Raw genomic sequence first — 11,348 nt, 5'->3', positions numbered from 1 at the left:
GCAGCGTGTGCTTGCAGCCCGGAAGGCCAACTGTGCTCCAGGCTGCATTAAAAGAGGGGTTGCCAGCAGGGAGACGGAGGTGACTGTGCCCCTCTACTCAGCTCTTGTGAGGCCCCATCTGCAGTACTGCGTCCAGGCCTGGGGCCCCCAGCACAGGAAGGACGTGGAGCTCTTGGAGTGGGTCCAGAGGAGGGACACTAAGATGATCAGAGGGCTGGAGCACCTCTCCTATGAGGAAAGACTGAGGGAAATGGGCTTGTTTGGCTTGGAGAAGAGAAGGCTCCAGGGTGACCTCACTGTGGTGTTCCAGTACTTGAAGGGAGCATATAGACAGGAGGGGGAATGGTTGTTTATGAGGGTGGACAGTGATAGGACAAGGGGGAATGGTCTTAAACTGAGATAGGAGAGGTTTAGGTTAGATACTAGAAAGAAGATTTTCACCCAGGGGGTGGTGACGTGCTGGAACAGGTTGCCCAAGGAGGTTGTGGATGCCCCATCCCTGCAGGCATTCAAGGCCAGGCTGGATGTGGCTCTGGGCAGCCTGGTCTGGTGGTTGGCGACCCTGCACATAGCAGGGGGGTTGAAACTCGATGATCATTGTGGTCCTTTTTAACCCAGGCCATTCTATGATTCAGTGATTCCATGATTCTATGATTCTGTCCTTCTCCTCTTTAGTTAATTACTGTCTGTAAATACACATAATTGAGACTATCCTATTCAAATGATTAAAATCTTATACATATGAAAAGTATTTTCTTTGTTAGCATGAAGTTCTTCTTTTTTTACTGCCTCTAAGTGCCTAAACCAAGAAGCCTGAAAAAAATCTTCTCTATCACTGCTACTTTCATTCTGTGTGTAGTAGTACTTCACTACAGGATCAAGAGTCTCATTAATTTTGGTGGAACTCCCAGTGGAGTACAAGCAGAACTCCTCAGAAACTGGACAGCAGCTCAGCAATGTGTTTGTCTCTCTTCAAATCTAGGAATAGTTCCAAACATCCCAGTAGTTGAAGTCAGCGGCATTCATACATGACTTAATTGAAGTGGGACATTATGCAGGGAAGAACTTTATGCAAGGGTGTTTTATCCACTGCTTTCTGCTGGAGCTGCCAACGGTGAGGCTGAGCCCATGACAGTAAATGCCATCAGCATTTAAAAAAGGAAACAGAACAAAATCCTGATTTTCCCAGGTAAGGAAATCACTCACATGGGGCTTCACTTGTCAGAATCTGCAATATATCAGGTCTGAATTAAACTCTGGAAACTGCTCAGTGTCTTGCTGATATCTCCAAAAAGGGAAATGAATACAATGGTGATGGCAAAACACTTCAGGAATGTGAATAAAAACGCAACCCACCAATTCACACAGCTAGGAAACACTTTCTGAACGCACATAGCCTCACTGCTGGGCTGCCTGATGGCCAGAGCCCTGAACACAAGCTCTGCTCCAGCTGAAAAAGAACATTTAAAGGGTTTACACAGCCGGCTTTCTAGCCAGGGAAAGTTGTTAAAACACTTCAGTTCTGTTTTTTGCACACTGTCAAAAGATTTTTTTGTTTTGCCTCGTGTGTTTTCAAAGGCAGAACAGAAATATTTACAAAGCTCTACTCGTGTCGTTATTTGACCATTGACTGACACCTCTTCTACATGCTGGAGAAAGCTCGCTGAATTGCAGCTTTGACTGGAAGGAGCTGATAGTGAAAATGAACACCTCCCCCTCAGTTTCCAATATCTGCCCCTTTCAGCGAATCAAAAGGGCCTTTTGTTGAAAGAGCACTGAATTTGGGAAAGCCAGGCAAAGAATTAAAAATATTTGCTTTCAGTTTTTTCCTCTGCGAACCAGACCAGCTCTGACCTCTGAGCTCAGTGGAAGTATTCCTCCCATCCCCATCCCTCAGTCACCTCCTGAGAGCCTGCTAGTTTCCATCGGGTATTTTGTTTCCCGCAAAATCAACCGGATGGACGAAAGGCAAACTTAAAAACGCTGGGCTGCTTTGTATTTGAATTATCTAAGGTGGGAGAAAGCAAAGTTAAGGAGATACTGCTGAGTGATGAGAACTTGTTTTCTGTATATGTCACTGCGAACTTTGCCTTTTCAAGGCTAGAATTGAAAATCGAAGAAGTAGGCTTATACTTTTGGATTCACATCATTTAACAGGAAGTGGTTTTGATGCTTTTAAGCTGTATTTACAAGAAGCTGCCGACTAAAAGGATTTCAACATGTTCCTATAAAACTTCTAGACAACTGACACTGTCACCTTTTCCCAATATTTTGGGCCCCCATTGTTGAAAGTCCCACTTCAGAATGCTTTCTACTGCAAGAGCAATGCATTCACCTTTGTCTGTCAGACACGTGGGAGCAACCTGGAATTTACATGGGTTGATGTGCTCAGAAGGGTTTGCATTTCAGAGATGGGAACCGTGAATGCTTATACAGCGTGTGAGAAAGAATCAGTCCTGATACTCAGCATGAGGTTGTACCAGGAATAAAGGTTCTGTATCAAATACATCTGAGTTGTTCCTCTGCTAAGATAAAGATTTATATAATTTAATATTTCAGAACGTTCTGATGTTTAAAATAAAATAAAATAAAATAAAATAAAATAAAATAAAATAAAATAAAATAAGATAAAATAAAATAGTGACATAACAGGATCAATAGAAATACCAATATGGGAATTTTTAAAAATAGGGAAAAGCTATGAAAGCAATTAATAATGTATTCATAAATACACATTTCTTAGTTAGGACTTTGAGAAAGTTTAACTGGGAGTTTATTCTCTGGTTGATTGGTTTATTTGGCATACTCCTAAGTATGCAGACTCCAAAAGCGGCCTTCCCTGATAAAGAAAGTGCCCTCTTCCACATTACTGGTGTCATAAGCCTTTCAGTATTTGAAATGCATATGGATCTCTTCACAACCTTAACGTCAAACTTTCCTTTGAAACTGTTATTCAGTACTGCTCTGTCAGACTTTTATTATGACCTTAACAACAACATTTCTCTAATTATTGATTTCACTCTTGAAAAGAATCAGTGAACATTTGTGGAGGTTTTGAGAGCAAGATGGTGAAAGAAGATATGTTTGAGTAGAAGGAATAGATGCAAATGGCAATTTTGCTTTCAACTTTAATCTCTTAAACTTAATGCAGAGAATCTTACAAATGAGAACTATCAGAAATGCCTTCAGAGGAAAATTAGGAAAATAATCCTGCTGAAAAACAACCTTTATTTGCAGCAATGCAGCCATCACTTTGGTTGGGCCTTTGTACTTGCAGTACTCCAAGAATTACTAAAAAAAAACCAACAACCCAAAGACAAAAACAGACAAAAACCACAAACAAATCCCAGAATGCTCCTCGAGAATTTAAAAAATAAATCATTTCCCTCTCTGGAATTAGAATCCTCTTCTAAATATTAATTAATTTGAATTAGGATTGACTCATGAGTCTTTATTTCAACTTGATGTACTCTTAAAGACTTATATATAAATATAAATGATATGTATGTGTATATATTATATAGTATATATATAAATGCATGTATAAATATCAGCTTTTGTAGCATCCCCACCATTCCTTCAAATTCACTGTTACTTATCCCTCAGGTTTTTGAAATTCAGCCTACTCCAAAACTTGACTCCCAGGCTGTAACAGTGAAGGACTATCCTAACGTTAGAGGCATACTGAAAAACCACTGCAAGAGTCCTAAAAACACATGGAAGTATGCATATAGCCATGGCCTCAGAAATACACACCTGTTTTATCAGCCTCGCTGTTGGCCTTAGTTACAAGGACTGAAGTATCTGAGATGCACCTATTTTGTGGTGGTTTTTCCTCTCTGTTAATTCTGGTCAGGTGAGCAAGGCTGTCTCAGGGTTTTATCTACATACTCATGTTCTCTTTTTGCAGTAAAACTCATTTCTCCTCTTCCCAAATCTAGCCCATTTCAGCTTCCAGATCCACAGAACTCGTCGTGCTTTTATCTCCAGACACTGTGAGCTCCTGGGGTGGGAAACTTCTCACTGTGTCTCTGTACGGAATCAGAGTTAGGAAACTCCATCTCATCTTCAACTTTTTATGCACTCTGTTGCAAAGGCACTCAAGTAAATGCTAAAAACACCCGGCCACTTCTGTTGAGGCCATTCAAACTTGTATTACTTTTGGGTGGGTTGTTTCTCCTTCTGCAAGATGGTCATTTAACAAGTGTTATTGCTAAATCGGTTTGGCTATTCATACATAAACTTAACTAGTTACCATCTAAGCATATAAAACACTGTTTTTCACAAGGTTCTTGGCTGGGGGGAATTAACAGTAAGAATTTACGTAATGCTTTTCTTGTTAAACAGACAGGCAGAGCCAACTGTACCATGCCTGTACTTTGCCACAAGGCATATCTTTGTGTCAACAGGGAAATGTGACCTGTCCTCATTTTGCATGCAAAAGTAGTGGCAGGCTGGGAGGGCTGCAGTTGGCCAGTTTGGCAGTTAGCTTTGTGAGTTTCATTTGGGGTCAGATGACTGCGACAAAAAGAGATCCCTCTTTAGACAAGCAAAGCTTATTTTTGTAAATATGTAGATATAAAATGGAAATGGGCAATGTTTTTGACATATGGTCTATATCTAGAGAATGAGAAGCAGAGATTGAACATGTTCTGAACGAAGTCCAGATGCTGAGCCTTGTCTGCCTATGCTTGGTTCCCTCTGAAATCAGCAGGAATTCTAACTGAATACATCCAAGGTCAGAATTCAACCCTGATTTGAGCTCAGATCGATATAACTATATGATTTCACCAGCTCCACATGAGAGTAATAAAGTAGAGCTTAAGCCATCAAATCACTGATTCACACACTTGTTAAAGTTACAATACAGGGCTTTATTTTAAAAGCAGCCCCAGGAACTGAAAGATGGTGTAAAATGAGTGAAGTTCGTCTTGTAAAATAAGAGACATTCAGCAGAATGTAGGTTAGCTGTTGATCTAAAGCTGTTAAGCAATCTGGCACCAAAGCCACAAGAGAAGCAGCTGGTGAGTGGTTTTCAGCCCAACAAGACAGATCAACTGCAGTTGATCTGACAAAGAAAAAAAGCAAACCATTTCTAGTTAGATCATAGAATCACCGGATCATAGAATGGCCTGGGTTGAAAAGGACCACAATGATCATCGATTTCAACCCCCTGCTATGTGCAGGGTCGCCAACCACCAGACCAGGCTGCCCAGAGCCACGTCCAGCCTGGCCTTGAAATCCAAGAGGAAAGTGCACAAGTTATACTCCACTCTCTCTACCACTGAAAAGAGCATTTTCCGTTGTGAGACTCCTACTGCCCTGCTGCCTACTGCAGGCGTGCTCATAGCTGTTGTGTACGGATACAGTTTTTTACCTTTGGTTATCACAGTTTCAGTTGTTTGCATATAGCAATCTGTCATAAACTGTCACATCACCCAATGTGATTATTTTTATTTTAAAAATCCTTTCGGAAAGCACCTTCCTTATCTGTTTATTCCATTTACATTCTCGGAGCAGGCAAAATTCCCCCCCCCCAAAAAAAATCCAAAATTTGCTTTTTCATGGTCAGTTGGGCTGATGCTGTAGATGCCAGGTTAGCATTCTAGAGAGGATAAAATAAAAACAGCCAAGGAAAGGTAAAAATGTAAAATAGATTTTAAGTGTTTGCATCATATGGAACAGTATTTAAGTTTCTGTCTTCCCAAGTGAAAGTGGAGAATTTCGTTAGAACATGACATAATATGTGCTCTATTTAGAACTGTAATGAGATTTAAAGTATTTTACTACTAAGGGAGAAGCACTGAGAACTTAAATGAGTGAGGCTTTGAGTCAGACCCAAAAGTAATCAAACTGTTTTCCAGCTACTGCTGTGTGACGTACCTGCAGGGCCTTTTTGCTGGCCACCAGGGCTTGTGTTACATTTAACCTTGAGCAGTTCTGGCTTATTCACACAGCCTTTATTTCAGTGAGATGTTACTGACCAACGTCCAGCAGTAAAGACACTGTCTGAACTCCATCCGTATTGGAGTATGTAAAATACAACTGCAGACCAAGCAACACATCTCAGTGAGTGCTAGGGATACTTAACAGATTAGGAAAGGATGTGAATTAAAAAATAAGGTCTGATTGCAACTCCAGTGGAAAAATATTGTGTCTGCATTGAAAAACGTGGTTTTCTCAGCTGACGGCCAACCAGGAAAAAGGCTTGAAAAAAGTGGAAAACAGTAAACAAATTCCTTTGAGATGAACTGATGTTGCACTCAGCAAAGGAAAGTGGTATGAAAGTAATAAAAACAAGGAGTTTGGAACCAGAATATGGCATCACAATCCCTGACCCGAGGCACTAAGGCCCTAGCCCAGGGATTTCTGGTCCAAGGCACCTCTTGGAGGAACAATCTGTCCCCTGTTTGATACAACATAATTCACAGGAATTTGTAAATGATAGCTGCCTAAGCTGAGGGGGGCCTAGCAGGTGTGAAGGACATTACTGCCTCGCTGATGCCCTTTCCAGCACCCAAAGAGCAAAACCTTATGTTTACTATAGAGAGACACATCAATGCCACTGAATCCAGTTATGCTCCCATGAGAGACAAAGGCAAAAACTCAGATTTAATACAAAAGCACTTGTTTGAAGAGCTTTTCTGAATAGAACTTTATCACAAAATTCCTGTCAATGAGATTGTATTTATTATTGTTACCATCATTACCATTATTACCATTTTGCTGATATTACTGTTCTGTTAACCGGGTCCCAGCTCTGTCAGGAACCTCCCTTTAACAGCAGATTGCCATCTCAGCCATTAATTTCTTCCAAGATTAGATCATAGATGCTTGTTTTCTTCATGCTGTAAAAGGGCACATGTGCCAGAATCCTCATCCATCTTTCCTAATTCTAATAGCTGGTCTAATAGTTCTTACTGAAAGATGTCATATTTTGGTTTGCAAGAGTTTCTGGGACATGGTTCTTACTAACTCAGTAATTGTAAAGATGAGTTACAAAACCCAAACCCTGTGATTTTTATGAGGCAGTTATCTTCTCTGTGCCTCACATTTGCTTGTAAGGTTTGTATGAAGACGTGATGCTAAAATAGGAGTACAGAGAAGCTACAGACAATTCCAGAAGACACAGAGGTTAACCTGAGAAGTGTAGAGCAGCTGGCCTCTGAGCTCCAGTGTCAAGAGGTAGGTAGCTAATAAAGAATCTGTACCTGGGTGTTGCACCACAGACATGCAACATCCCAAAAGCATTTAAAAGCCTAATGTGGACCTCAGAACAGTGAGTGTGCTGCGTCAGTTCTCTAACAGTGCTCCACTAGCTAAAAAGAACATTTCCTGATAGAAACACGGTCAGTTCAAATGACATTGCTTTAAGAGATGTCTGCTATCTACCTTAATCCATGATGTCCCAACCCTTGTAGACAAGACCATGTACTTTGGCCCTTAATAGGAACTTAATGTCCTTACTGAACAGAAATAAATCTTTTCTCAGAACTCTTAATGCTTGATATAAGCTATTTGCATCACAGTAACAAGGGTAGCAATAACATTGAGAAATCACCACTGTTTTTCACTGTTAAGTAATTGCCCTTTCACCAATCAATAATTCCAGATATTTTCAGGGGGAATATTTCCCTCAGAGTCCTCAAAGGGGACTCATGGGGAGATCTTATGAGATCCTAGGAAGACTATTAGTTTGATGGAAATGTGCTGAAGAAATCGTTTGGGAGCTTGTTTATGTGAAGGATTTTGGTCTTATGACTTTGGGGTTGCTGCCAAAAGGACTGTTTGATCCAAGACCACCTGTTTTTCTTCTATGCTGTGTGGTACTTCATGTACGGATATTTAGATCCCGATTATGTGAATCTGTAATCACATCCACGTTCCCAGAGCATGAGGTAGCCTGTAGATATGTCTACGTGCTGACTTAATGTACTGCTACTCATCCATGAGAGAGAGCAAGCTGAAGCAGCTTCAGGACACTACGTTTCTTAACAATACGATTAGAGCATCTGCAAGAAACTGTAGTTCCAAGTTGTCATCCAGCAGGTGGACCTGGTGCAACACCAGTATATTTTCTTGTTTCCCATCCTAAATATGAAGGATGTAGCTGGTGGTTGAACTGGTTCTTTCCGTGCAGCTGCTCATGAACTCTGGTGACTTATGAGGTTACCACATGTAACCTCAACTGGACACCAGTTTCAGTTTATCTTTATAGGTAAAGCTGCAGGCTGCAGTGTTCAAATGCACCTTCAGCTAACCCTATGACGAGGCCCTGGTCTTTGGAAAACAGGTGGGCAGGTAGATAGATGGCTGTAGGTAGTAATGACTTTGTCCATCCTAGATCACTGGTGGTGAGTCACGATCTTAAGTGTTCCTCACTGGATTGTACAAGTGTTTCACTCAGCTAATCTGACAGCTGATAGCCCATGATTTTAAACCTCTGTAACACAGTACAGCCTGCTCAGAACAGGGGTCACAAACCCAAGCTCGAGGCACTGAAAATGTGCAGTCCTTTGCAATCACTTCACTTTATTTCAAGTGACAGTAAGAGGTGTTTTTCAGACATCCAAACAGAGAGAATCAACTGTTCTGAAGAAATGGCTTTTCACTGAAGTGAACATTTAGTGTTCACCTCAAATGTGAGGTGAGCATTTAATATTGCAGTAACTCCTTGACTCATTAACTTACTTACAAGCTGCCCCACCAGTTCAAAGATGGGAATTCCAAAGGCATTCTACATGTCAATATTTTGGTCTTTTTTTGCTCAGCACCAACAAGTTTCCAAAACCCCGCCTTTATTTTAGTATGATTCCATGGAAAGAACTTTCTGTTTGTTTTGAATCATTTTAAGCTCTGTGAAAAGACCTGCATAGGTGTTTGGGACTTTCTGATGATGAAAGATGCTTTTATTGAATATTGTGACTGTGATTCAAAGACTACAAAAAAATGTTGTGTTGTCTTCTGTGGGAATGGGCTATAAAATAGCATTTGATACTTCCAGACCCTATTTCAACATCTGTGTAGTTAGAATAGTAGTGCAAGGCAACTTAGTTATAGACACTTGACAAAAACATTTCCTCTCCTTATACTTCGGCTCTCCATGGAAGCTGATGATATTTCAGACAGCAGTAGGAATACAGACTAATTAAGTGGGTGGAAAACCAGCTACACTTTCTGCCCTGTATGACAGAAAGTCACCAGCTTGACTGTACTTCAGTTTCTTTTCTATTAAAGGATTTAATATTGCTCTCATACCACGGTTTGATACAAAAGGAATAAGTAGTTTTAGGGGCTCAAATGCTACAAAAGTTCAAGCTATATGAGTATTGTAGGCATGACTCAACTCATATGGCATATCAGACACATGGCATGAGATCTATCCATGGATGGGCAGCACCAGCAATAGCACATTGCATTTGAGAAGCAACAATAGTTTACGTTCCTGTACCTTATGCACTTCTTTTTCTTTAAGAGTTTTGAGTACTTTTCCTGCTTTTGGTAATATAAAATTTACAATTGCAGTATTTCATAGCTCTGCAAAATGCCATAATGGGCTTGCTAACAGTGATAAAAAGACTGGGGTGCCTTCGGATAACTTGAGCTGCTTTTTCAAGTGTGCTGTGCCAACAGAGCAGGGGCCAGAATCTAAATCAAAGACTGTAACACAAGGGTTTTATTTGTCCATGATATCAGAACCCCAGAGTAGGTGCTACAAGTGAAAGTAGCTCCTTAATGAGTTTGTGCTGTAATGGAGTAGTGAGGTGAAGTGCAAAAGCAGAGCGGTGTTCTGTTTGCTTTAACTCATGCAGTGAGACGGGGAGGTTTTTCCTTTCACACTTTCCTTTAGTCTGGCTGCTGTAGTTTTGACCTGAAGCACCGGGTGTTGAGGCCTTCCTGAAGCCACGAGTGAGTACCTCTTCCACTTGTCAGTAACCATGTCTACTGACAAGGCAGACATGGTTATGACAAGTGACCATGAAGTCACTTGTCAGTGTCTCAGGTATTAATTTTACCAAAATTAAGCACTCATTTCCAGTGAAGGCTTAAAATAAGAACGACTATGTCAATGGATGCAAAGCATTATGTCAGTCAATGACTTCATTTCTATTTCAGTGTACACCGAGTAAACATCCAGCTGAAGAGGTGACGAAAGCGTCCTCCGGCCTCCATGTTTAAAGAGGGCTGTTCTGCACATTTCCCTTGAAGTGAGCTTTTTCCAAAGCCATTTCCTTCTCTGTGCATACACTCAGTGAAGATCCTTGTAACTGTAACCCCAGGCCCCCTCAAAGACTTTGTCACCACAGTGAAATCGTTGCGTGCCAAAGGTCCCATTGCCTCCCTCCCAGCAGGATTAAAGCTTTTCAGTGGGGTCAAGCCATGGCTGCTGTAACTGTATGTTGCCAGACCTCAGATGCACTTACAGAGCACTTCTCTAATCTCCAGAGCTATTCCTGCTCCTCAGAGCTGCCTGTCCTCGTGCCTACGGCAGTGTCAGGGCCATCTTCCAGGCGGGTGATGGACAGGAGGCCTCTGCACTGGCTCACCACTGCTGTTTTGCAATTCTTTTAAGGGAAAAGCTTTTTTTCCCTGCCTGCCAATAGGCACAAGGGAAAGAGACACATTTCAGCATGTCTGTTTGATCAGGCTACGAATGGCAAATGGTGTTTCTCTAATTATGAACTAATAAAACCTCACATTCAAACCATGATGTTCTCAAGCATTCTTCAATGCCTTCTGCTGTAGGTCAACTGGCAGGGTAGCAGTACCTGGGAGAGCATCAGGAAAGTAAATCTGAAACCAAGGGGAGCAAGCAGGAGCATGAAAAATAAACTGAGTTATGAGCCAATGATCAGAATATTTTTATATTTGTGGTTTGGGAGAGGATATATCACACTTGGAAAACACTGCAAGTATAGTTACTTTTTACACTGTCTTCCTCAAGGATCAAGAAGGAAGTATACCCCAGTTGTCAAGAAATTAGGCTTTCATAGGAAGATAAAGGACTAATTTATTTGTACTGCGGTTTTGTAGGGGATTGGAGAGTGAAAGCAGAGATGAGGCATGTCTGGAAGATAAACTGTTTTCTTACTTACTCAAAGAAATAAAACAAACATTTTCTGTGTTTGCATGTAGGAATAAGCAAATAGTTTAGAAGCATTTATCTGTCCCCATTTTGAGGGTCATCCATCTGTGAAGAAATGCCTGAAAAAACGCTGCTAAGAGTCAAACATTTGAGATTGATTATTGAATAATGCTTCACACAAGCAATAGGGGTCAGAACTCTCCTTGGAAAGCCCAATGCAATACTCCTTTATCAGTCAGAGGGGCTGGAGCTACTGCCATTG

Source organism: Gallus gallus, chromosome Z (assembly GCF_016699485.2).
Source record: "Gallus gallus isolate bGalGal1 chromosome Z, bGalGal1.mat.broiler.GRCg7b, whole genome shotgun sequence".
In the NCBI taxonomy this organism is placed as follows: Eukaryota; Metazoa; Chordata; class Aves; order Galliformes; family Phasianidae; genus Gallus; species Gallus gallus.
This window is presented reverse-complemented; position numbering follows the sequence as displayed.